The sequence below is a fragment of the Equus caballus genome, chromosome 16 (genome assembly GCF_041296265.1).
Source record: "Equus caballus isolate H_3958 breed thoroughbred chromosome 16, TB-T2T, whole genome shotgun sequence".
Lineage (NCBI taxonomy): Eukaryota > Metazoa > Chordata > Mammalia > Perissodactyla > Equidae > Equus > Equus caballus.
In genome coordinates, this window is record NC_091699.1 from 56,351,381 (window position 1) to 56,377,336 (window position 25,956).

Genomic DNA, 25,956 nt, shown 5'->3' on the forward strand with positions numbered 1-25,956 from the left:
ATTACTCTTGTCCTGGGTTGTTGTGAGCTTAAATGAGGCAACACAGGTAAAGCATCTAGCACAGTGCTCAGCCCATCGTAAGTGCTCAAATAACAAGAGTTCATCAAGCACAGTTTGTCCACTCTACCCTGGCTCATAGAAAATTGCTCCCTCCTATCTCAGTCAAGGTGTAAGGTTTAACTTTCTGGCCCATTCCATGCAAATAGTTCAAATTCCCCACCCTCTGTTCAGAGGAGCTTTAGAGGGTCCTAGTGGATTGTCTTCCAGCTGTAGACCAGTGGGCGTCCACACTTAAGGAGAAGTGAACACAGCTCCCTTCCACCCCATTCTTCATCCTAAATCCAGGAGAAATTTCCCTCCCCATCACTCTGAGCATTCACAGTCCCTCTGTGCGCTTCCTCCCCAGTCCGCCTTTTCTTCCCCTGCCCACCAGCCCCAGCCTTACCTGGTTTGGGAGAGCAGAGAAGCTTGTTCTGCAGGACACATTCTAACTTTTCTGTTGGCCACTGTGGCTTACAACTTCCTTAAGTTTTTGTTTCTGCCTCATTAGGGGAAAAAAAAGTGGTTTTCAGGGTACCTATGAGAGAAAAGGTTTTCAGGATACCTGTGAGGGGCAGGAAAAAAATAACAGTATACATATAGATAGAGTTTCCACCCTTTTGAGGAACAAATGCATTCACCCATTTGAAGCATCTAACACAGCATCTGCCTCATTACAAGGACCTAATCATAATAGCTATTACAATTTGTGATAGATTCATTGTAAACATGGCCCAAATTCTCTATCTCTTCTCTCATCTTCATCCCTTTGCAGTGTGACTTTGCTGCTCCTCCCACCAAGAGGTGGAGACTACTTCTCCACCCCTTGAATCTGGGCCAGCTCGTGATCTGCTTTGGCCAATAAGCTGTGGTGGAAGTGATGGAGTGCCAGTACTGAGTGAGGCCTTCAAGTGGCTTTGCAGGTTTTTCTCTCCCTCTTAGAACTCTGCCCAGCTACCATGAAAATAAGCCCAAAGTAACCTGCTGGAGGATGAGACACCACGTGGAAGACAGACAAGCCATGCCACTGCCTGTGGATGCATAGGTAAGCCCAACTGCTATCAACAGAGCTTGCACAAGATTAGCAGAACTGCCCAGCCAACCCACAGATTCACAACCTGAGAGAAACATTTACTATTGTGTGCCACTGACGGTTTTCTGATTGTTTTATCATACAAAATAATTGTGGCAATAGCTAACTGATGTGTTTGGTTTTTATTATTATTATTCTTTTCAGCAGGCAGTTGGCTGGAGAGAAAAGAGTAATTCTGTGGGCAGGCTGGCTGAACACTGCTCAGGCAGACAGCGTCCCCTGGACAAGTTGGCCATGGATTGGGGAGGTGGAGAGAGACCAGGAAGGAGCAGCAGCATCTCCTATCTTTGCAGCTGTGGCCTTCCGTAGTTCACTGGTATTCAAAGTTTTGCTTACGTGCACATCTCGAAAAGAATTTGGAAAAACAATGCACCCCATCACATATTTTTTAATTCATGTGTAAAAGTTTTTATCATAAGTTTAGTGATCGCAAGGGATATAATTTTCTTTTGCTGAAAATATTGACATTTAAACATAAAACTACCAGTCTTTCAAAATATTAAAGGTAATCTAGAGCTCATAATAATTTCATGATCTCTATCACCAAATTTAAAATATATAAATAAGCTCTTCTTCACTATTGAGAAATTTTTGTTTTTAATTTTTTTTTTCCCTTTTTTTTTCTCCCCAAAGCCCCTCGGCACACAGTTGTACATTCTTCGTTGTGGGTCCTTCTAGTTGTGGTATGTGGGACGCTGCCTCAGCGTGGTTTGATGAGCAGTGCCATGTCCACGCCCAGGATTCGAACTGACGAAACACTGGTCCGCCTGCAGCGGAGCGCAAGAACTTAACCACTCAGCCACGGGGCCAGCCCCCACTATTGAGAAATTTTACATCTTTCTTTTTTCTTCTTGAATTCATATTTCTTTTCTACTTCCTTCACAAACCTTTAACATAATTTAACATAGTTTTAAAATTTGAAAATCTTTTATTGATCATCCTATCATATGTAAAAAATATATTAAATATATATTATAATACATTAAAAAATATATTTTATTCTTGTGACCTTAAGCTCTCCATGTTTAAAAAATTGCTTTTGGATGGAATTATCACACAACTGATCAAAACTGCAAAAAAATTACCAATTTTGATAATTTTTTAAACATAAAAAGTTAAATATAATTGGAAATGCATCTTCTAGTGAGATTAAATATGATCCAACTTTTCATATGCATTTAATGAAAGAGAAAGGTATATTCTGCTGAAAATTAATCATGCAAATTAATTCCATAGAATAATATTGTTCTTGTTAATAGGAGGTAGAAAAGATTAAATATTTTATCTGGTAAAGTAAAATGAGCATTAGCTATCACTGGATTATTTCATGATATGGTTTTTTTTTTTAATTGAGTTAATGATAGGTTACAATCTTGTGAAATTTCAGTTGTACATTAATGTTTGTCATTCGTGTTGTACGTGCACCACTTCACCCTTTGTGCCCACCCCCCACCCCACCTTTCCCCTGGTAGCCACTAATCTGCTCTCTTTGTCCACATTTTTAAATTCCTCATACAAGTGGAGTCATACACAGACTATCCTTCTCTAGCTGGCTTATTTCACTTAACATAATTCCCTCAAGGTCCATCCATGTTATTGCAAATGGAATGATTTTGTTCTGTTTTGCAGCTGAGTAGTATTCCATTGTATACATGTACCACATCTTTATCCATTCATCTGTTGATGGGCACTTAGGTTGCTTCCATGTCTTGGCTATTGTAAATAATGCTGCAATAAACATTGGGGTACATAGGACTTTTGGGATTGCTGACTTCAAGCTCTTTGGATAGATACCCAGTAGTGGAATGGCTGGATCATATGGTAGTTCTATTTTTTATTTTTTGAGGAATCTCCATTCTGTTTTCCGTAGTGGCTGTACCAGTTTGCATTCCCACCAGCAGTGTATGAGGGTTCCTTTTTCTCCACAACCTCTCCAACCTTTGTTACTATTAGTTTTAGATATTTTTGTCATTCTAATGGGTGTAAGGTGATATCTTAGTGTAGTTTTAATTTGCGTTTCCCTGATGATCAGCGATGATGAGCATCTTTTCATGTGCCTATTGGCCATCCATATAGCTTCTTTGGAGAAATGTCTGTTCATGTCTCCAGCCCATTTTTTGATCGGGTTGTTTGATTTTTTGTTGTTAGTTCTTTATATATTATGGATATTAAGCCTTTGTTGGATGTATGACTTGCAAATATTTTTTCCCAGTTAGTGGGTTGTTTCTTTGTTTCAATCCTGTTTTCATTTGCCTTGAAGAAGCTCTTTAGTCTGATGAAGTCCAATTTGTTTATTCTTTCTATTGTTTCCCTTCTCTGAGAAGACATGGTGTCCGAAAAGATCCTTTTAATACTGATGTCAAAGAGTGTGCTGCCTACGTTTTCTTCTAGAAGCCTTATGGTTTCAGGTCTCACCTTTAGGTCTTTGATCCATTTTGAGTTTATTTTGGTGAATGATGAAAAAGAATGGTCAATTATATAAAGGATTTTAAATTACCTTACTGAATAGTGTACACTGCATCCAAAATAAATCACCTAAAACTTTTATCTGTGGGTTTTATCTACTGTGTCTTGAGAGTAGTGACTGTCTTGGCAAGCCTTTCAGCTACGCTCAAGTGAGTCAGCATCACTAAGCTACGTGCTTGTGCTGTGCTATGGTGCTCTTCCTTTCGGCGAAGACCTGACCTGGGACTAGCACTGAGTGTAGTCGGAAAGTGTTATTACATTTCAATACATTTTTAAAAGCTGAGCTCTTTTTTCCTTAGCAGTTAATGCTTCTGACTGATGCTCTCTTTGCTTTGCTGCCATTGGACCCTCCTTCGAGAAGGAAAACTGTCTTGGCTCCCACCACTCATGCTACCATATGTCTGTTTTCAGAACAGTGTAACTTGTCAAAATACTGTTTCTCAGACCATCCTCCCCTTAACACAAAATGTATAAGATGGGGAAATATGAGAGTCCAAGGGGCAATTGGATCTTGATGAAGCAGTAAAAGACTCTTCCTCTTATTTTTCTCCATTCTCCCTCAGGTTTCACATCTTATGGCAATGTACCATAGTCAGATTGGGGGTAAGTGAGGCATATGCCTTTTTGCTTTTTTTTTAATAATAAGAACAAATTTTGCAAAATCAGAGATGTTCTCATGTAAATCAAACAGGAAAATTGTGTGTGTATAAATTAAGAATCGAGGGGCAGCCTGGTGGCATGGTGGTTAAGTTCACATGCTCCACTTCAGCAGCCTGGAGTTGACAGGTTCGGATCCCAGGAACAGACATAGCACCACTCATCAATCCTTGCTGTGGTGGCATCCCACATAAAATAGAGCAAGATTGGCACAGACGTTAGCTCAGCGACAATCTTCCTCAAGCAAAAAGAGCAAGATTGGCAATAGATGTTAGCTCAGGGCCAATCTTCCTCACACACACAAAAAAAGAATCTAGAAAATTATTCCCTAAAACAACCTATGCTCAGTACCCCTTGGACCTTTTTCATGGGCTCCTAGGGGCTACTGCTTTCATTCACTTGGTGCTTTCTATCTGTACAGTAGGCTCTTGCATCCATCATCTCATCTGATCCTGCCATATTGGTTTGAGGGGAAGGGCAAGGACTCTCATATCCATTCTACAGATGTGCAGACAGAAGCTCAGGAACATTAGGTGACTGTCCCAGAGCCATGTATGTAGTCAGGGATAGTATCAGGATCCCAAATCCAGTGCTCAGACCTCTCAGCCCATAGATTAGGGCTTGTCCTGGATGCTTTGTGTTGGCTGAGTGTCCACTGTGGCCAGCCACTGGGCCGGACTGGGAGGTGTGGCACCTAGAGTGCCTGCATCCATGGGGCTCCAGCCAGGGTTGAAATAATGTTGATAAGCTGTTCATAAAGAAATATATCTATAGGGATCAACTGATCAATAGATGGATGGATAGATAGATAGGGACAGAGAGAGAATAAGAAATTATGTAATGCTTGTTAGGACTAAAGATTCTCAGCACAAGAAAAAAGATACAAATATAAAAATTTAGTAGAAAACCATATAATCCTAAATTCAAGTGGGAAATAACAGTAGGAACTCATGATTTATTTCTCTTTCTAAAAAATGTCTGCTTCCTACCTCTGTCCATTGGTAACTGTCCATTGGAAACAATGACAACTCAGTAGCAGTAAGCATGCCTAATGCCCTCATATCTACCAGTTTACAGGAAGTACAGAGGACAGAGGAACATGCTAAACATCACAATGAAGACGCAACCAGCTAAGACCAGAACATGGAACTTCTGCAGGCCAAATACCCTGATTTCTTCAACACATGAATGGCGTAAGAAAATGGGAGAAAGGGTGTTAGAGCTAAACAGTCAGCCAAATACAATGTGTAGGCCTTGTTTGAATCCTGCTTTAAAGAAAATAACTCTAAAAAGACATATTTGAGACAATCCAGGAAATTTAAACACAGATTGGGTATAAAATGATGTTAAGGACATATTATTTTATTAGGTGTTATAATGTTATTAAAGTTGTGAAAAACGTCTTCACTTATTCAAGATACATATGTAAGTATTTACAGACAAAATGATATGGTGGTTGGAATCCACTTTGAAATACCACATCAGTGTGGATAGGAAGTAGGTAAGGGGAGGATAGAAGAAATAGCAATTAAGTAAACACCATCTTAAAGTGCTCAAAATGGGGCCGGCCCTGGGGCCGAGTGGTTGAGTTCATGTGCTCCGCTGGGGCAGCCCAGGGTTTCGCCAGTTTGGATCCCAGGTTCAGAAATGGCACTGCTCGTCATGCCACAACTGGAAGGACCCACAATGAAAATATACAACTATGTACTGGGGGGATTTGGAGAGAAAAAAGCAGGAAAAAAATTAATAAAGTGCTCAAAAAGGAGTGCTTTCCTAAAGACACCTAACCAAACCAGAAGTGGACACTGTGGGTGCCCTACTCAGACCTCCTACCAGGCAGGTATACCCATCCTCCAGCTGCTGAGTGTTACTGCCGCCCCTTCTCTGGAAAACTCTCCTTGGACAGCTGAACAGTGGTCATCTTGCCAGGAGCTTAGGCATGACCCCACCCCCCAGGCTACCAGCCAATGACTGACTTACACAGGGGCACAAAACACAGGCACCCTTGTCTCAAAGTGGAAACAACTCTGTAGTGCTGTTCACCCTCCAGAGCTCCCCACAGGATCAGGCTAAAGCAGACTCCAGCTCTGACTGCATCCTTTATAGGTCCATCCCCTGCCCCATCCGACTTCCGTCCCTCCCTTTGCCCTGAGAGCTCACCGGGAAAAAATCATGTGCAGAAAAACACCCATCTCATGTTCTGCTTGTGACAGACTTGGTCTGGAGAAGTGGGCAAGGTTGTCCTCCATGGGAAAGTAGAGGATAAAGCTAAGGACCAACCAAGTTGGACTGGAAGGATTACAGAGAAATTGCTAGGTGTGTGTGGTTGGCGGAGGGGGGATGGGATTAGTTATACCAATAACATAGAAGGACTTGGGCATAAGGATGTCAGCAGCAGGAGGAGACACCCTGCACCTGCAAATTTCCCTTTAGAGCTCCCTCATCCAAGCAGAAAAGGAGCTCCTGCCAGTGACCCTTTAATTCCAGGGGCTGGGTGGGGGAGCAGAAGGGAGTCAGCAGGCTCATTGAGCACACTGGGGCAGAACCTCATCTGGGGCTCCAAAGACCTGTCTCCTCAGTGCCCAGAAAGTCTCTGGAAGCCACCTGAGCCGTGGTGTCTGGGATTCACTTGACGCTGCTCTCTGGCTAGAATGGACATTTGTGGTTCCATCCGCTTAGAACAGCATCCCTCTGCTCCTGGGAAATGTTCTTCCACCCTCTTTCTAGTGAAGGCTGCCCAAAATAGTACGTCAACCTAGACATAGTGATTGGTTCAGAGACAGGCACATTACTAAGCCTAGACAAACAGGGCTACAATTTTCAACTTAAAGAAACACAAAGTATTTAATATCCTAACTAGGTCATACATTTACTTTGTTCAAAAATCAAAAAGTCTAAAAAAGCTATAAGGTATAGAGTAAAAGTCTTATTTCCTCCCTTTCCCCAGTTCCCCTCCCATAACCAGGTACTCTTTGGGTACATTCACAAATAAATACAAATTTATTACCTCGCCCTCCTTTTGTTACACAAATGGTCGCATAAAGTACACATTTTCTGCTCCTAGAATTTTTTTCTCTTAGCATTGTATCTTGGTGGAGATCTTTCCACCTCAGTATGTGAAGTACTTCCTGACCTATATTTTTTTAACAGTATAGCTGCAGAGGATTCTGTTGAATATACGTACTGTACTTTATTTAATCAGTGCCCTTTCAATGGACATTTAGGTTATTTCCTATCTTAGCTATTTCAAACAATGCAGCCAAGACTAACCTTGTACATATGTTGTCTTACATGTCTGAAAATGTATGTATGCCTAGAAGTGGGTTTGCTTGTCTTGATACATATGGGCTAAGTTCCCTCCATAGGAGTTGTACCAATTTTTCACTCTCACTTGCAAACTTTCAGATTATTGCCAATCTGAAAAGTTTAAAAATGGCATCTTGGGGCTGGCCCAGTGGCGCAGCAGTTAAGTGCACACATTCTGCTTTGGCAGCCCGAGGTTCGCCGGTTCGGATCCCGGGTGTGGACACGGCACTGCTTGGCAAGCCATGCTGTGGTAGGTGTCCCACATATAAAGTGCCGGAAGATGGGCACGGATGTTAGCTCAGGACCAGCCTTCCTCAGCAAAAAGAGGAGGATTGGCAGCAGTTAGCTCAGGGCTAATCCAACAACAACAACATCAATAAAGGCTTCTTAAGGTAGTTTTAACTTTCAGCATGTTTTACCTTTGCATCGGAAGATATCAGACGCTTGCAAAGCTGTAAGGAGGGGACCCAGGCTGTCCGCAGCCATACCTCAGCCACGTGGAGAAGGACAGTTTGGGAGATGGTCAAACAAAGGCCAAGAGAAGCAGAACTGAGAGACAGAAAGGGGAGGGACTGTCCCTGGCTCCAGACACGCAGCCCTCTCCCCATCCATGGGATTACATTAGCCAGTGACTCCCCTTTTTTGATTTAAGCCGGTTCAAGCTGGGGTTCTGTTGACCCACATCCAGATTGACAGTGCACAAGCAGCCCCTCCAGGCCACCATGGTGTGGTTGCAGGTGGACCTGCCAGCTGCCTGGCCAGGAACCAGAGCACCTGTGAAAAATTGTGGGTACAGTACAGCCACTGAGGAAAACCGTTTGACGGTTTCTAATAAAGTTAAACATATACCACCCTATGGGCCAGCAATTCCACTCCTAGTATGTGCCCTGTGGAAATGACTGCGTATGTCCCCAAAAAGATATAGTTGCTTTGGTCATAATAGGTAAACACTGGAAATTACCCAAATGCCCATAAACAGGAGAATAAAAAACAGTCAAACAAACTGAGGTATTTCTTTTGAGGAAATACCACTCAGCAAGAAAGATAAATAAACTACCGATACACACAACATGGAAGAATCTCACAGACAATGTTGAGCAAAAGTCAGACATCAAAGAATACGTCTCATATGGTTCCCTTTTTATGAAGTTCAAGAAAAGGCAAAACTAATCTATATCGACGTGGTTGGAATAGTTGTTGCCTTTGCAGGGGGCACTTCCTGGAAGAGGGCGTGAGGGCACTTTCTGGGATAATGAAAATGTTCCACGTCTTGATTGGTGTGATGGTTACATTGAGCGTTTGCTACTGTCAAAATTCATCAGAGGTATATTTTTTTCATTATATCTCAAAAAAAAGAAACGAAAAAAACATTATCAACAACAAAACAAACCATTCTAGGAAACAGCAGCAAAAAGTGTGGGGGCTCATTTCCACCAGCTCCAGGTAACCTTGAATCCGTTCTGGTTGGGGTAACAGCCCTGTGGGTAGGGGGAGAGGTCTCCACTTCTTGCGCTTTGCTGTGGATCTACAGCTCTCCGTGAGTCACCCTCAGGAGCAGCCTCTCTCACAGGGCTTTGCTGCTCAGACAGCTGCCCTTGCCTCCCAGACAGCTGAGGGTCTGGAGGTGGGACTGCTGTCCAGGCAGCCCACAGCTGGAGGTCAGACCCACGTCCCCATCCTGGCTGACTCTCTGAGCCCGTGTGAATGGGATGATAATGGCTCCCTTGCAAGGTCATTTTGGGGATTCCAGCTATCAGGATACAGGGTCTGAAATCATCTGTTCTGTACACATGGCAACTATTTTATTATTTGTTAGCAGGAGCTGCATTGACCGAGTTTGAGGCCTTGGCTTGCAGGGGTGAGGGAGGGGCTGGGGAGAGGGCGGGGAAGTTTTGTGCTCACCAAGCTGAGTCCTTGAATATTACTCTCCAGGATTAAGTAAAAGCTCTGCAGCAGACTTCATTTCCATTGGCTCCCACCTGCTTCCAGCAATTAGAGGATCATTTGGAATAGGAGATTTGCATCTGAAGCCTCATTCACACCTTCCTGCAAATGCCCACAATCCATCTCCTTACCTTCTAAGAGGAGGACATCAAAGGGAGCGTGGAGAGAGGGAAGGCTGGACGGAGTAGACTTTCACCAGGAGGACAGTACTGACGGGACAGAAGGGTCAAAGGGAGAAGGAAGGAGCTGTGGAGAGGTCCTTAAGGGAGATGGGAGAGCAGCAGAGACCAGGGGCCCCCTGTGCTGTTTGGGTGAGGACCAGGGACGCAGCAGAGCCTGCAGACTGCATAACACAGGATCATGGCTAGTGAGCACAGAAAGTGTGGCTGGTATGACAGGAAAACTCTACTTTTAATATTATTTAATTTTAATTCAAGTGACAACTGAAAATCTGAAGCAAGATAAAAATACTTTCCATTGAACACAACTTTGATATTATTACATATTTCGTACTTTTTAAATTGTTAAAATTTGTTTCACCTGGTTGTTTTTGTTTGTTTGTTTGTTTTTGAGGAAGATTAGCCATGAGCTAACTACTGCCAGTCCTCCTCTTTTTGCTGAGGAAGACCAGCCCTGAGCTAACATCCATGTCCATCTTCCTCTATTTTATACATGGGACGCCTACCACAGCATGGCTTTTGCCAGGCGGTGCCATGTCTGCACCCGGGATCCAAACCGGTGAACCCTGGGCCGCTGAGAAGTGGAATGTGTGAATTTAACCGCAGCGCCACCGAGCCAGCCCCCTCACCTGGTTGTTTTTAATGTGGCTACTAGAAAATTGAAATCATATAACAGGCTCATTTCATGTTTCCATGGAACAGGGCCATCCTAAGATGTCAATACACCGGCTCCATTCAGTCCTGGCTCCTTCCAGTAGGTAGGGTTGGGTTCTAAGCAACCTGGTGGTCTTTCTTTTAGGTGCATCCCTCTGACCGTGTTCGCCATAAGCTCTGCTGTTGTGGTTGGCTCATCTAACGAAGTCATCCAATCAGTAGTTTAAGAAAATAAACAAACAGATAAACAAGCGCATAAAGGAGGGGGACCCTGGGCGGTGTTATCCGTGTGTGCCTTCCCCTAAGTGCACTAGGAACACAGTTCTGATCTTTACCGTGAGGCATGGGAGAGGTAGGGTCCAATTTGAATTTTTAAAAATATCACTCAGGGGGCTGGCCCCGTTGCTGAGTGGTTAAGGTCGCGCGCTCCGCTGCAGGCGGCCCAGTGTTTCGTTGGTTCGAATCCTGGGCGCGGACATGGCACTGCTCATCAAACCACGCTGAGGCAGCGTCCCACATACCACAACTAGAAGGACCCACAACGAAGAATACACAACTATGTACCGGGGGGGCTTTGGGGAGAAAAAGGAAAAAAATAAAATCTTTAAAAAAAAAAAAATATCACTCAGGCTGCCCCTGGGAGAATGAACTGAAGGAAAGGGAGCGAAAGTCGAGGGCCCAGTGCGTAGGCCTCTGCAGCAGTCCAGGCAAAAGTTGTTACTGGCTGCTCTAAGCTTACCGTGAGAAGGATTTTGCATTAAACAAAACAAAGTGATAGGAAAATAACTATAAATAAGCATCACTTTCCACCAAGTTCAAGGATAACTTTTTCTAGTTCTTCTTTTAAAAAGGCAGGGTGTCCTGGGTTGTCCACCCAGCCATGAGCCCCCCATGTTCACTGGTGGCCCCTGGGGCCCTGGCACCCAGCTCCTCTCTGGGATACTGCTGTCCCAGCACAGGCCCCAGCAGAGAGGGATGTGAGGGAACAACTTCTGTTGTGACTGCTCAACTCTTCCTTCCTGTAACTCCACCAGCCCTAGCTCATCAAAGTCCCAGCCTCCTCTTTGCCCAGCCCCTGGCCTCCAGGCTGGACCTGCCCATACAAGGAGGTCCATTTCAGAGCTGTTCATGGATGGTTTTGTAGATATCCAGCCAGACAACAATGCATGTGGCTCTGCCGCTCATTGGGAGGCAAGAGGAGGTCTCACAACATATGTCTAATTATTTCTGTCATGTAAAACACTGCCGGGAATTGCTTTCAGCCACCTCAAACCTCTCAATGATTCTCAAATGTAACATGCGTAAGAAACACCTGGGATGTTTCATAAAATGCATATTCCTAGGACATGGATGGCACAGAAGGCAATGCCAAATTGAGTAATTAAGGAGCGTTTAATAAAGGAACTATTTACAAAGTATGAAAAAGACTAAAGGGAACAGACAAAGGATGATATAAGAGTGGGACCTGTTGCTATCCCTAGGTCTCCAGGGCCGAGCAAAGGAAACTAGAAAGGAAGAGTTGTTGGAAAGACAGGCCTGAAAGGAGCCGTGGCCTTGAGTAGAGGGCAGAGCAGGAGGGAACCAAGGGAATAAATCCCAGGACCTCACCCTCCTCCTGTCCTCTGGATCTTTCACTGGTGCCTTCCATCAACTGGAGAGCAAGGGGGCCATTAATGCTGCCTCGACACACAGCTGCCTGCCAGGCTCCCACCAGGGGGACGTTAGAGAGTGGATCTGAAGAGACAAACTGAAAATATCCTGGCCTGTGTTCAGAACAAGAGTGATTGCCAACCTGATAACTTCATTGGATTACCTGGTAAATTCTAGATGCCACAGTTTAACGGCAATATTGGCGAACTGGCGACGAACAAGAAAAGAGTGATGAGGGTGCTAGGAAGATAAGTCATTGTAAGGATGATTTTACAGAAATAGGAATATTTAGTCTGAAGACAAGATTTGGGAGGGATAGCCAGTAACTATCTGGTTTAACTGGTTTGATCTGATTTGACCTCTTTTGACAAGTTTAACTGATTTGAACTGCTTCACAAATGCGTGTCAAATCTCTCCTTTTTCTAATTAATTGAGTACACATAAACCTGATGAACAGTTGGTCCAGTATATCCCTCGTGAGGCTTCCCATCCACCCAAACTGGGTTGTCCCAGAAGCCCAGAGGGTTACTCAGTAGCAAAGGAATCAGCCTTCTCTGATCCTGCATGAGGGACCGGGAATCAGGGTGTCCCATGACAACCACTGTTTCTCACTGCCACAGACTGTGGCTATTGGAGCTGAGACCCACACCATTCCTTGGATGCTGGTGCACAGGGATAGTCCCTGTGCAAGCACAGCAGGTCCCAAACTCAAGCGCCAAGGTAATTGCTCCTTTAATGCACATTCACACCCCTGGTCTCTTCCCCAGGGCGGCCATGGGCAAGCTGGCCTCAAGAGAGCTCAGGCAGTTCTCATTCCAGTACCTGCCACATTACAGACTATCTGGAAGAAAAAAGCTTTTTCTCCACCCTCTTATGTTCTGTACTTGGGGATCTGCAAATCAAACTGAGAAAAGACAGATTAGTAATAGAAAAGATGGATTTTTATTTACATATGTATATGGGAGTTCACAGAAAGATGTGACCCAGGTTAGAAATTTGGAGCTTATCTAACACCTTAATAGGAGATGAGAAGGGGCAGAGGGGCGCTTCCGGGAGAACAAATAACTTCCTAGAAGGGGGCAGAAAGGGCACTTATGGAAAAACAAACGACTTTCTGGAAATAAATGGATCCTTAGGAGAAGAGATGGGACTATGACAGTTTTGTGACAACACCTGTTTGAGTGTGGGGCCGACCTCTCGTTTTTGAGAAGCTTAGAGCGGTTCGCAGGGAGGGGACTTATGACAATCGAGTTATGGGGAGGCTCTGCTTTTATGCAGATGTGGGGTTTCAGGAAATCTAATTCCTTGAGCTCAAAATAATTGTTACGCCAAAGTGCCATATTTTGGGGTGGCATATCCTGACCCCCTTCAACGCTCAGAAGTTGGTTCTTCTCTGGTTCTTCTCCTTCCCCGCCCACCTGTCTGAGTACCTGTAAGTCAGGCTGATTTGTTTTCAAACCTTTAAAAAGCAACATGTTTTGAAAAATGCTTTTCCTTTGACAACTGGGCCTACTCTCCTTAGACCTAGCCTAGAGAGAAAGCTGGCCTCAGAGGCACAAGGTAGCTGTCTAACCCAGGTACATTCTCATAGATGACAACTTCCTTTCACTAAGAAGACAATGAGAGCCAAGTGCAAGCCCTGGCAAGGCGCTCCAGCACTGCGCCATCTTCCCACAGAGTTACTCAGCACATTTTGGACAGAACAACACGTAGCCCCTCATATTTTGGGGTTACAGGGACAGAAGACTCAAGAAGTGAAAGAGGGTGACAGATTTCAATTCAATAATAGAAAGAAATTTATAATGATTAAAGCTGTTCCAAGAAAACTGGGCCTGGTGTGCTTAAGAACTTGGCATATTATGAGGATCATAAACTAAGAGGGAGAGATGGACTAGAAAAAACAGTGTTGGGGAAAACGCCATTTTATGGGGGGGGGGGAGGTAGGTCTAATCCAATAAATAAAAATTCAGATATGTTGAATACATACCAAATAGTTTTTTAAAGAATGTAAAAATACAGAGTAAAGTGTAAGCAATATTTAAGTTTTGTTCAGAATGGAGTTTCTATGAATAAAAACAATAAAAATTTCACATAGAAAGATACAACTCCATAAAATTAAAAATATCTATTCATCAAACCAACAACAAAAATGCAAATTGTAAATTAGGAAAGAAATATAAAAATAAATATGAAAAATATAAAGGTTATCATTTTAAGTCATAAAAAGTTCTTCTAAGTTAACTTTAAAAACATTATCACACCAATAGAAAAAAATGAGCAAAAGAAATGTAAAGCTAAATCATGAAAGAAGAAATACAAATGACCATTATAAGGATATGAAAAAAGACATTTATTTCCACCGTATCAAAGAAATAAAAAACAAAACAATGGTGAGATGTCATTTTTCAATTATGAAGTTGATGGGTTTTTAAAGTGATAAAGTAGGCAAAGTTTCATTGAGAGAGGCTCTCTTATTTAAAAATTAAAAAGATGAGAGGAGCTGATTTTGCAGGGGTAAGCTTCCTGTCTGTGGAAGAGATGAAAGAGAAGCTGGCTACCAAGCCTTAGAAATGGGCAGTGAGGATTCTGGGCTGCAGGGAGAGCTGGGGCTGAGCTCTCTGCTTCTGTGAGCTTTCAGTGCTGTGTCTCAGGGCTGGATCCCACAGGGCTGGCATAACAGTAGAGACTTTCCAGAAGAGCAGGTTCTCCAGGGCCTTACTTTCTACATTTTCTGTTAAGGCATCCAGTGCTTGTAGGTAGAAACTAGAGCAAAGACGGTGTCCTCAAAGCACTAGCGTCTGGGTGGGCTCACTGAGGATGGACTTAAGGACAAGCCCAGTTGCCCAAGGTAACATGATGCAGTATGTACCCCCCAAAATATTTTTGTAAGTCTGCCTGTGTTCTGTCTGGCCAGCCCTTCTGTGAGTGATGAGCTAGCAGTGCAGCCCGGCACAAGGGCGTTCAGAAGGCCCGGTCAAGCTGGCACGGTGCGGGCAGCTTCCTGCATTCCTCCAGGGAAGCAGCCTCAGTGAGCAGCAGCTATTGCTGCAAACCAGAAACCAGTAACCAGCAGGTTCATTGTAGAAAGTATTGATCCTTAATCATTGATCTTTCTTTAAAATAAAACGAGTCTTTCTCTCCCTCTCCTTTCTCTGTCTCTGTTTCTCTGTCAATATGCACTGATCTCTATCGCATACACACATAGGTATGTCAGGGTGAAAATATTCCAAATGGGTGCAACCCTCTCATGGATTCTGCTCTAGGCACTCACGGAACCCTGCTGGCCGGCATGCTTCCCTATTCTGCTCATCCCCAATAATGTTAACCCCCCCCTCCTCCACCTGAAGGTCAACTTCACTCTTTGACTGCATCTAAAAATATTACCATTTTAAATGTCCTAGAAATTAGCTGCCACCTTTGCTACTGTGTACGTGCCAGTCCCTGTAGGATCCTCTCAAGAGACAGGGCACACTTTTCTTTGAGCTCTATGGCAATCCAAGCCCTTAAGAGTGCTTCAGACTTCAGCTAGGTAGATGAATGCTCTGGCTATCCCCTGCTGGGGTGGAAGGATGTGTGGGAGGAGGGGTAGGGGGTGGGGGAAGGTGTGAGGTGGGAGGAGGGGTGGAGTGGGGGTCCATAGGGGCACCAGGGCCCTCGCCAGCTCTCTCTCTCCGACATACCCAGCCCCCAGCCTCACTTGTGCTCTAAAATGTGTCAACCAAGAGACCCCACGAGCCCCACACAACAGAGCCAGTTGGCAGTGCTACCCAACTTCTTGCTGCAGTCAAGACCTGGTTAAGACCTTCAGAAGCCCTAAGCATTGAACTACTATGATGTCCACCCAATACATTTCTCAAATAAAAATATTAAGCAATAAGATACATGCTAAAAGATTTAAAGAAGTTCTGATTTTCCATGTAACTTCTTTGATTTTTTTTTAAAACAACAGCCATAAAAAAGAAGCCCTAGTGTTAAATCATGCTGTTGAGCCATCCTGATTATGAAATCATCCGCATGTTCTTGGACTAGACCCTATCGGTTGTGGTATATTTTCCTATCAATGTGCTCTTGGATTTATTTAGGAGTTTTTGCATTAGGATAAGTGAGATTGAAAGGTGATTTTCTTTTTTGTGCAATCTTATGGGGATTGGTATTAATATTACGCTTGCTTTATGAAAAAAAATTGGAAGATTTTCTCCTTTTTCTATGCCTGAAACAGTTTAAATAACATTGAAATGATTTATTCTTGAAGGATTTGGGAGAATTTCTCTTGAAACCATCTGGCTGGTGCTTTTGGAGGGCAGCTCTTTGATGACTTTCTCCATTTCTTTTATAGCACTTGGTTTATTATGATTTTTTATCTTTTCCCAACTCAATTTTGGTGAAATATATTTTCCTAGAACATTATCTATTTCATCTAAGTATTCAGATATATTTACATAGAGTTGAACAAAGCAATCTCATGATTCGTTTAATTTCCTCTATATCTTTAGTTTCCTTTTAACATTTCTTTTATTTTGTATATTTTTGCATTCTCCCTTTTCTCCCCCTGGATTAAGATAATGTATCATCTCTCTTATTGGTTTTGTCAAAGAATCAGAACTTGGATATATTTAATTCATTTTACTATTTTCTGTCTTGTAACTCAATATTTCTCCTCTTGTATTATTAATCCCTTCCTTCCACTTTTCTCAGATTTATTTGTTATTTTTTTCTAACTTACTGAATTAGACACTTAATTCATTTAGTTTAATTCTCTCTTTTTTATTGATACACATATTTAAGGAGAGAATTTTCCTCTGAATATCACTTAAATGATTCCATAAATTATGATATGTAATATTTGCATTTGTTTTTCTTTAGGTTTTCTGAAATTTCATATTGGAAAGAAAAAAAAAGAAGAAATCCTGATTTTATGATGCCGTCTTCAAACTTCCTTTTTTAATTACAGTATACATTTCCATTACGTTATTTCCGCCCTGGACCTGATTTCTCTGAAAGTAAGAAGTCCTTCTCTGAAGCTACCTGGGACAAATACAAGAAAGAAGAAGTCTAAAACTATCACCTCGGTTCCATTTCAACCATCTGATGATGGTAAACAGAACTGAGAGCTAGACCCTAGGTGGGCAGTGGCATGAAATCCACTTCTCTGTCTCTCTCTCGAGGATATTTTCGTGAACAAGGGCATGTGGACTGGCCCAGAGCCTGACTTGGGAGTGAACTGGTTATGTTAAGACCTGTTTTTACTCAAACTTTGTCAGCCATTCAGGCTTCTGGTATATTCACTCTTTCCCTCTTGTTATCTCTTTATTATTCAGTAGAGTCTTAAAATTTCAGTCAGTGTCAATTATTCTAAGGAAATTAATTCATCCAGTTACTGATTCAATAAATATTTATGGAGTATTTACCACATTCCAGCCCTGTGCTAAGCACCAGGGATCTAGTCATGAGCAAGGACACGGCTTCTCCATCACACAGCCGACAGTCTAGCGGGATTACTAGAGCAGGGGCTCTGGGATTTCTCTGAAGGAGAGGAAATGTGTCTGGGGAACAAGAACACTCTTATTATTCCAGCTGGATGATTATTTGGGTAATTCTGTTGGAGTTGTAAGGAGGATGAGGCTCCCTACCACCGAGAAGCCACCCTTGGCACAAACACCCTCCCAACATGACACTGTGAGTTTGAGAGAGGAGGTGCGAGATGCTGTGGAAGCAGAAAGGAGAGGCATTTAACTTAATCTGTGGCAGCAGGGGCAGAGGAAGGCTTCAGGAAGAAGTGACACTTAAGATGGGACTTGGATCCCATAAGGGTGATTAGCAGTGAGCTACCCACAGTGATGGGAAATGATGATCCAGGTTTAGAAGGCTCAGAAGTGAGAAGCGACAGCAAGGCGAGTCCGAGGAAATTAAAGGCTTTCAGATGATGTGGCCATGAGAAGCAAGGCAGGCGCTTACTAAGTTCCCCCAGCAAGTTGTCTCTTAAGAGGAGCAAAAAAAGTGCGTGGGGCTGATGGTCATGAGGTGTGGAAAGACAGAAAGAAGAGGAAATGGAAACTCAGGAAGAAGGAAGGAGAATGTCCCTGGAGTGATGAAACCATGTGTTATATTCAGAAAAAGGAGGTAAAAACAAAACAAGGAGAAGACACCCAAAGCAAAGTAACACATGCCAAATCATGACACCTCCTGTTTGTGGAGGCATCTCAGCTGTGGAGATCCAGAACACCCAACTGAACACACACACAGACCAGTCCAAGCTGGCCTGGCAGACCTCGATGGATTTTCCAGTGGACCCAAAGCTGGAGGCAGGGCACCTGAGGTTACAGGGTGTTTTTTCACCTCCTCCTTTTTCATTTGGTAGGCTGAGAGTGGTGTCTGAGAAGTCGGCTTGGCCACAACTCGTGTTTCCACCACAGCCAGTGGAGGAGGACCTAAGGCTTCTGCTGAATTTAGAAGAAAATGACAGTGATCACCGAGGTTCTGGTCAACTGGCAGGTCTCTGGGGACAGTCAGTGGTTGTCAGTGAGCTGGTCGGGCTGTGCACGTTGGCCGCGCCTTTTAGGAGAGTCACAGAGTCACACAGAGGGCAAATTGCTAGAGGGTCACACATCCAGCAGGGAAAGAACCCAGCTATTCAAACACTCAAATGCCAGGACTTCAGTTCCCAATAATGAACTTGAAACCTCAACACCTGGAAACTCCAGCTCTGTCATCCACAGGGTGGTAGTGGTGTGGGAGAGGAGTCGGGAGTGGGGAACGGCAGTCGTGCTGGGAGCTGGCAACACGGGCCACCAGAGAGAGGAAGGTGGGTTTGAGGAATAGTGATGGGAAAGCTGGGCTGGAGTACAGCAACGTTTCTGAAAGAGTGCGTACAGGAGAGATGAGCATAAGGATTTTTAGGTAGCACGGAGAAAACAGTGTAAAATAATTATGCATTTATCCATGTTTGGAAAAATTAGGATATAAATTCCATAATGTTGCTTGTTTAGGATCAGGCTAAAGTAGGTACTCAAGTTAGAATGCAGATCAATTTAAAGAAAAATATTAAGTCCTAGTACAGATTTTACACAAACAAGGCAAACCTCACGAGGATGAAGCACAAATGATTGACGTTTAGGAAACTCGAGTTTAGGAGACACTCAAGTTCAAAGACAATCTACCCCAAGTAGTGGACATCAGTGGTGAGAGGAGACAGTAGGTATCTTTGCCTTCAAATAGCTGACATTTTGGTGGGGAGCAATGTGTAAACAAACAAGTTGACCCCAGGTACTGGGGAGTGATTGAAGGAGAGAACAGGGCCAGATGGAAAGTGACTGGGAGGGGAACATCAGCTAAGAGGTGAGGGCTCCTCTCTGAGGAACAGGTGTTTCCCCTGAAACTTAAATGATGAGGACAAGACAGCCAGGTGACAATCCAGAGCGAGAGTGTTCCAAAGGAGATGAAGAGTGCAGAGGCCCTAAGGAGAGAATGAGCTTGGCATATTCATGCACAGAAAGGAGACCACGTGAAGGGAGTATGGCAGGAAGAGGCAAGTGGTAGAGGTGACATCAAAGATGGAAGGAGACAAGGTGAGAAGGTTAGTGATGCTGAACTTTCTATTGTATTTAACTTAAATGTGAATTGCCATGTGTGGCTCCTGGCTGCCATGCTGGGAGGGCATGGTTAGAGGTATACCCAGAGCCCTTGGAGAACTGAAGGAGGTGCATTTCAGGTGACATGGGCCGTGTCAGGTCTGGGTCGTGTTTTTCAACGTGATCACATAATATGACACACTTGTCTGAGAACATAGACAAGCTGGCATAGGATTCACACGTCACTCCCTCTTCTTAGTCCTCAGAGATGAGAGTTCCAGAGAAGGACAGCCACCGTGGAGGGGCTGCATGGAGACAACCATCTCAGTAAAGGGCTGTGGGGAGCCCTGACCACGCGGAGACACTTTGGGGAGATGTTTCAACTGCCGCTCCAGAAATGCCAACAAACCCCACCGTGGGGGGCTCTGGTCCTGGGGCTCTAGTTGCTACACTGCCTGGTCATGGACCCATCGCCCTTGGGCAGCATTTCACCAAGTGCTCGCTCACCTCCGCTCACTAGAGGTGATGTGAGGAACCAGCTGCTGATCAGAGGGGAAGTGCCGTGGCCAGGGTCACACGGCCACCAAGTGGTGAATGGCAAGATAGGATTCAGGGCCAGGTCTGTGTGCACATCCAATGCTGTTTTCTCCTTAATGACTCCATCTAAGCCACTCCTGCTTACAATCATGCAAGATCCTGGAACACAATTAGCAGTAAGAATATTAAACAATATTGTTTCTTATTTCATTTTACTTTGCAAAGGAGGTAAGTTCCCATCAATACTTGCTCTAAATCAGTATTGAGGACAACAGAGTTGAGGAGAAAGAGATCGTAGGAAAGGGAAACAGAAATGTCCTGAGGTCCCCTATGTGCCATGAGTCAGATGAATCATATACTATCCCATTCAAGCCACCCTGGGATGTGGTGAGATCAGTGTTACGATCAACCTTGTTTACAAATAAAGCAAGCAACTCTGAGAGCTTAAGCAACCCATCCAGGGTGCACAACTGGCAGGTGGCAGGCTAGTATTTGAATCCCGGTGTGCCCCTTGCAACCCCAAGGCTGTAGGACAGAGTGGATGCCATTGCACCACCCACTAAGGCTGTTGTGGGCTGTCCTTGCAGGTCAGGGTCTCATAAGTCATCACCTTTTGGGCCCCAAATGCACTGAGTCCTCTGCCTTGCTCACCCTGTGCTGCACACATCTCCCTGTTGTCCTTTCTTCCTCCTCCTGCACCTGCCTGGGTTCCTGGGTCCCTGGTAACCTCCTGTCACCAGCACAAGGGCAACCAAGGTCCCACACTTCACCAAAGAGTCTAAAGGGTCACGTGGCCCCTGATCATTCAGTCCAGACACAGGCCCTGACTGAGGACAGATTAGACCCAGCCGTGAACGAAATCCACTGGATGGAGGGGCAATGTAATTCGTTTAACCCCTCCTGCCTCAGTTTCCCCATGCAAAATTAGAGGACAAGAATGGTCCTTGATTTGGTCTGGACTCAGACCTGCCTCTGCCCTTCCAGCTGTGGTCCTCACGCCAGCCCCTTCCCGCTCTGAGCCTCACGGCCTCACCACGTTCTGAGCAGCAAGTGAGAAGATGTAAACAAAGGGCACATGGAAGCCACAGGCAAAGGGCCCTGTGGAGGTGAGTGGTTATTCTTTCCAGAATCTAGTTTTACTTGACTGAGACGCGTTCTCCAGGCGCCGTGACATTTTTGGCAGCACAGTTTAGTGGTTCAGGAGTGTGGCTCTGGAGCCAGACAGCATGTTGAATCTTGCTCTGCTAGTCACCAGCAGCAGCATCTCGGCAAGTAGCTCACACTGTGTGTTCCCCAGTGTCCTCGCCCGTAAAATGGGTCAGTAATAGAAGCGTCTCGGGGGTCACTGTGAGGATTCAATGAGTCAATACACATAAAGGCTTCAAGCTGTTCCTGGTAATAATGCCTGCCCTCAGAAGATGCTAGAGTGTGACTCTCGTGGTGGGGTGGGGAGGAGGGGAACAGTGACCAGGGAGGCATCCAGGGTGCTGAGAATAAGCTGTTTCCTGATCTGGGTGCTAGTTTCACAGGTGTGTTCAGTGTGTGACAACTCATCAAGCTGAGTGCTAAGATATGGGCACTTTCTCTGTGTCACAGCCCCAGAAAGGCGTCTTCTTTTTCAGTAGTGACTCAGAATTAGCAAAATTCCTGGGAAAACTCCAGACTTTCAAAGGCTGTGAAATTGGTGGGCTCTAAGGCAGATCTTTAAGGGAAATATCAGGTAATGCTACCCAGGTAATGTAGGTAGAATAAATAGAAAGGTAGAATAAATAGAAAATCACACTGAGGTCTAGATGTGATATGGTGAGCAGACAGGGCTGGCAACAGGAAGGTCCAGAGAAGGGGGAGGGATCCAGATGCCCAGGAGGGTGGTTAGACCTCTTAGTCTGGGTTATTGGGGTGGGGCTGTGGGTCCCCCTCCCCCACCCTCAAGAACTCTTTGTCACTGCTCCATGCTCTGTGATGCAGGCCTGGAACATTCTAGAATACAGCACACATCTCAGTGCCCTGTTGTCTGAGGCAGTAGTGAGCTTCAGGCCTCAGATGATGGACACCTATCTCCTTTCTGAGGAGAGTGAGTGAGCCACGGGTCATCAATTCCATCATTTACTTCCTGTGTGTGGCTAGGCTCCTCCTTCTGTCATCCTTCTTCCAAAAGGGAGCCATTTGCTACCAGTCTTCAGAATAAAGGAGACATCAACCAGGTAAGGGAGCCAAGGCCCAGCCCCCAGCTGAAGTTGACTCTTATTTCTCCTGTTCCTCTTCCCACTTTTTTAAATCAATTATGTTGGCTCAGAGAGACGCATCTGAGACAGGAAACATTAGAAAGGAAAAGAATATCATCCCAAACACAGGGACTCAGTGGTCATGGACTGGATTATTAATGGAGTTCAGGACACCTGCAGAAGAACATTGGTGTGTCAGTGCTTCCCATCTCAGGCATCTTGAAATGAGCCCTTCCTCTGGGTTAGGACCTATCTGGAGAGTGGTGCTGAGCCTCTGAGAGTCTCTGGTCAGCTGATAGAGCCCTCAGTCTGTTCTCAGGTGTAGAATCCTATCTGATGGAACAGCCAGCAAGCGTAGGTCTGAGACTCGGTGCTGTCTTCATCTGAAAGCTACCAACCGAAGTACCAATCAAAGATATGGTACAAAAAACCCTTCTTTGAGTTTTTCAATGATGGAAAAATAGAAAATATTTTTATCCACTTTAAAAGTGAATAACATGGAAAGAACATAGCTCTTTATTAATGCCGTGTAGAACATCATATTATTCACGCACTATGTTTGCAACCTGCCTGGAAAAAAAAGAGTGAGACTTGAGTCTCAGCCCCTCATTCTAGTCTTTCAGCATCAACACAGAGGCGCAAAGAGGAATATTAAAGGGTCAGCTTGGGGAACTTGGCCAAGAGGACCTGAGGCAGCACAGGATCTGATTTCTCTTCAGAATAAGGTTGATTCATCTCTTTCCCTTCTCTCCTTGTCCTATGATCTTTTACAACCCAGATTAGGGCCTGTGGTGTATCTTTCCTTGGAACCCAGGATGAGATACAGGCCCTCGCCCTGACTGAAATTCAACACCTGAAATGATACTGGTTGCGGAAGCAGCTGGGACGTTTGTGGGTCACCCTCTGTTGTCCAAAGATCTCAGGAAGCCTTAATCCTCTGGCTCGCAACCATTGCCCATCCAGCCTGGGCTCCCAGGCCTATGTGGCTGGTCTCCATCCTTTCAGAAAGATTTCTTTTCAGCAACAAGATCCAAAAGCAACTGGAGCACTGGAGTTCAGAGGGGACTCATCCACCTCCAGTGGATCTTGACCCTCAGAATATCAGTCTCTGGCACAGACACAGCCTCCAAGAAAATAACCAGGATTTCTTAGCCAAAGGGCAAACATAGACTCTCACCCCACTCGGAGTTTAAAGGCCAAAAGGACAAGGTCCTAAGGAAGGAATGAGTGGAGCTCCCAGAAAACTTCCTGTGAAGGGCTCAACCCAGCCCAGCTAGGAAAGGACCTGGGGGGGGGCCTAAGAGAGAAGCTATAATGGAGTTTGTAAAGCTACCCAGTAAGGGGTCCAGGGTCTGACTGAAGAGGAGGCTAAAAGTGATCTGGTTGACCAAGGAGCAAATGACTTATTAAAGGTTCCAAGGGAGACCACACAACTGAAAAATGCCCTAAAGGTACACATGGGCAAGAAGTTGGGGCAGACCAATCAGGATCCTGTCTGAGTCAGTTGTGAATGGTCCTTGGCTCACTGCCTACTCTACACTGCCCCCTCCTGGGGAGTTCCATATAGCTTAGAAACCAGAAATTGGGTCCCCTTCTTAGGTTAGGAACCTCATAAATCACTCTTAGATTTTCTTCCCTGTTCAGGAGTTCAATAGGTCCTAGCTGTTCTTAGTTTATGGTTTTATATGTGGCAGAAGTCAGATGTGCCTCTCAGGGTCCTTGAATCCATTAAAGCATTTAAGTTGAGAGATGTCCAATCCTAGCCTCTTCCCTTGTCTACCTTTCCCCCCTCAAGCACCCATGTTTCAAGGTAGGACTCATAGCCAAGGTTACCAAGCAGTCCTGGGAAACAAGGTCATCACCCTCAGTAGTCCTCTCTCTGCCCTAGTGCCTCTGAGTGTGGAAGTCCAGAAGACCCTGAGATAGTCCCCCTCCGATATTGATCATGGGCTCACACAGGGCCTTCAGACTGGAGAAGATGGCAGACACACTTTTCAGCCCCTCACACTCAGCATCGTGGACACAATGTGGCACAGTGGTGCTGCAGTTGGGGCTAATGGATGCAGCCCAGAGCCAACTTACAGGTGAAGCAATGGCAGAAAATGAGCCAAGGGATATGGTGATCAAACCATCCCAGCTTGCCTGGGAGTGAGGGGTTCCCTGGGACACAGGACTTTCTGTTCTGAAGTCAGGAAAGTCCCAGGCAAACTAGGATGAGTTGGTCATCCTACCAATGGATGAGAGTGGGCGTTGTGCCCTAAGAGGCTCCAGCCATAGAATAACAATGCCCCTGATGCAGAGAACAGAGGGAAGAGAAGGTCCTGAGGGAAGAGAAGGTCTAGAAGGGAGAAGCTCACCAAAGAAATAGAGCATCTTCTCTAAGGTGAATTTCCATTTTAATAAAAGGATGCTAGAAATTAATTTAGGAATCTCTTAAAGAGTTGAAGATTGCAGGGAAATAGGTAAGGTTGAAGAGTCCCCAGCTCCTAAGCTAAAATCAGGAGACCACCTCGGAAACAGTGAACTGAGAGACGCGCAAAGTTCAATGGAGATCAGGGTAGTCTAAGGTCTCCTGTGTCCTTAAAGAGCAGATTTCTGGCCAAGTAAAGCTTGAAAGAGCCAGTGGGCCAGCCTTGGAAAAGACTCCCACCTGAGTACAGAGACATTCCTGTGTGACACTCATTGCTGCACTGCTTGGACTCAAATAATGACAGTAGGGGAATTGTCAAATGGTTACTAAAACTATGTCATATCCACTATTTTAAAAAGGTCAATCTATATGAATTGACATGGAAAGATTTGCAGGACATGGTAGGTAAAAAATTCAAACTGTACAATGATGCTGTTGACATAACTGTGTTATTTTGAAACAAATGTAAGACAAACATAAATATAAATTCTGATAGATTACAGCCCAAACTCTTGACAGAGTTTACAAAGGGACTGGAAGTGGGGAGTGATTCCCAATGGCATTCCCCAGTGGCAGCTTTTATTTTATCTGAATTGGTTGAATTTTAAAAATAAGAATATATTTAAATGTATCAATGTCAATGTACTGTATAATTTTTGTATAAATTATAAAAATATAGAAAATACTCTCTAGCCATTCATTCTCTATAGTTTTACTCATCGCAATGGCTGCAATAGTGAAGTTAGCAAATCTCTGGATACTTCTATTTTTCTATGTCTTTCAAATTTGCTATATAATTTTATAAAAAGAAGAAAAAAAATTGAGAAAGGTATTTCCTTCCACCACTAGTGGAAGCAAACATAGCTAGTGTTCTTATCTAACACAGATCCTGACACCCAGTAGGGTCTCAACACATGCCTGGCTCAACTCATACCTGAGTTTTAGAAGGCCCGCATCCCCATCTTGTCTGCTGGAGGCCTCCTTCTGTCTTGGAGATGCAGCTCTGGAGTCTGCAGGGCATGACATGTGGTTCTGCCTCTACCCCTGGAGTGTGGTCCTCGTCTCTGGTCACTGATCTCATGCCCTGATGGGCCTTCCCTGAGGTTCTGCCAAGTCGTTTCCACTCCCCTCACTGTTGGGCAACAGTGCCTTCACAGCTTTCATCAGCTCTTCTGAAAGCAATTCCCAGTGGGACTGTGGGCATAGTCCCTTTTCTAGATAAGGGGCC

General features: G+C 44.5%; 1 long non-coding RNA gene across 1 annotated transcript in view; it reads right to left on the reverse strand.

Moving 5' to 3' along the window:
* Positions 1-445: 445 nt before the first annotated feature.
* Positions 446-25,956, reverse strand: part of LOC111768373 (uncharacterized) — a 98,673-nt gene continuing 73,162 nt past the window's right edge. The window contains exon 6 of the long non-coding RNA XR_011426961.1: positions 446-577. This is a non-coding gene — a long non-coding RNA (uncharacterized lncRNA). The remainder of the gene's footprint in view (positions 578-25,956) is intronic.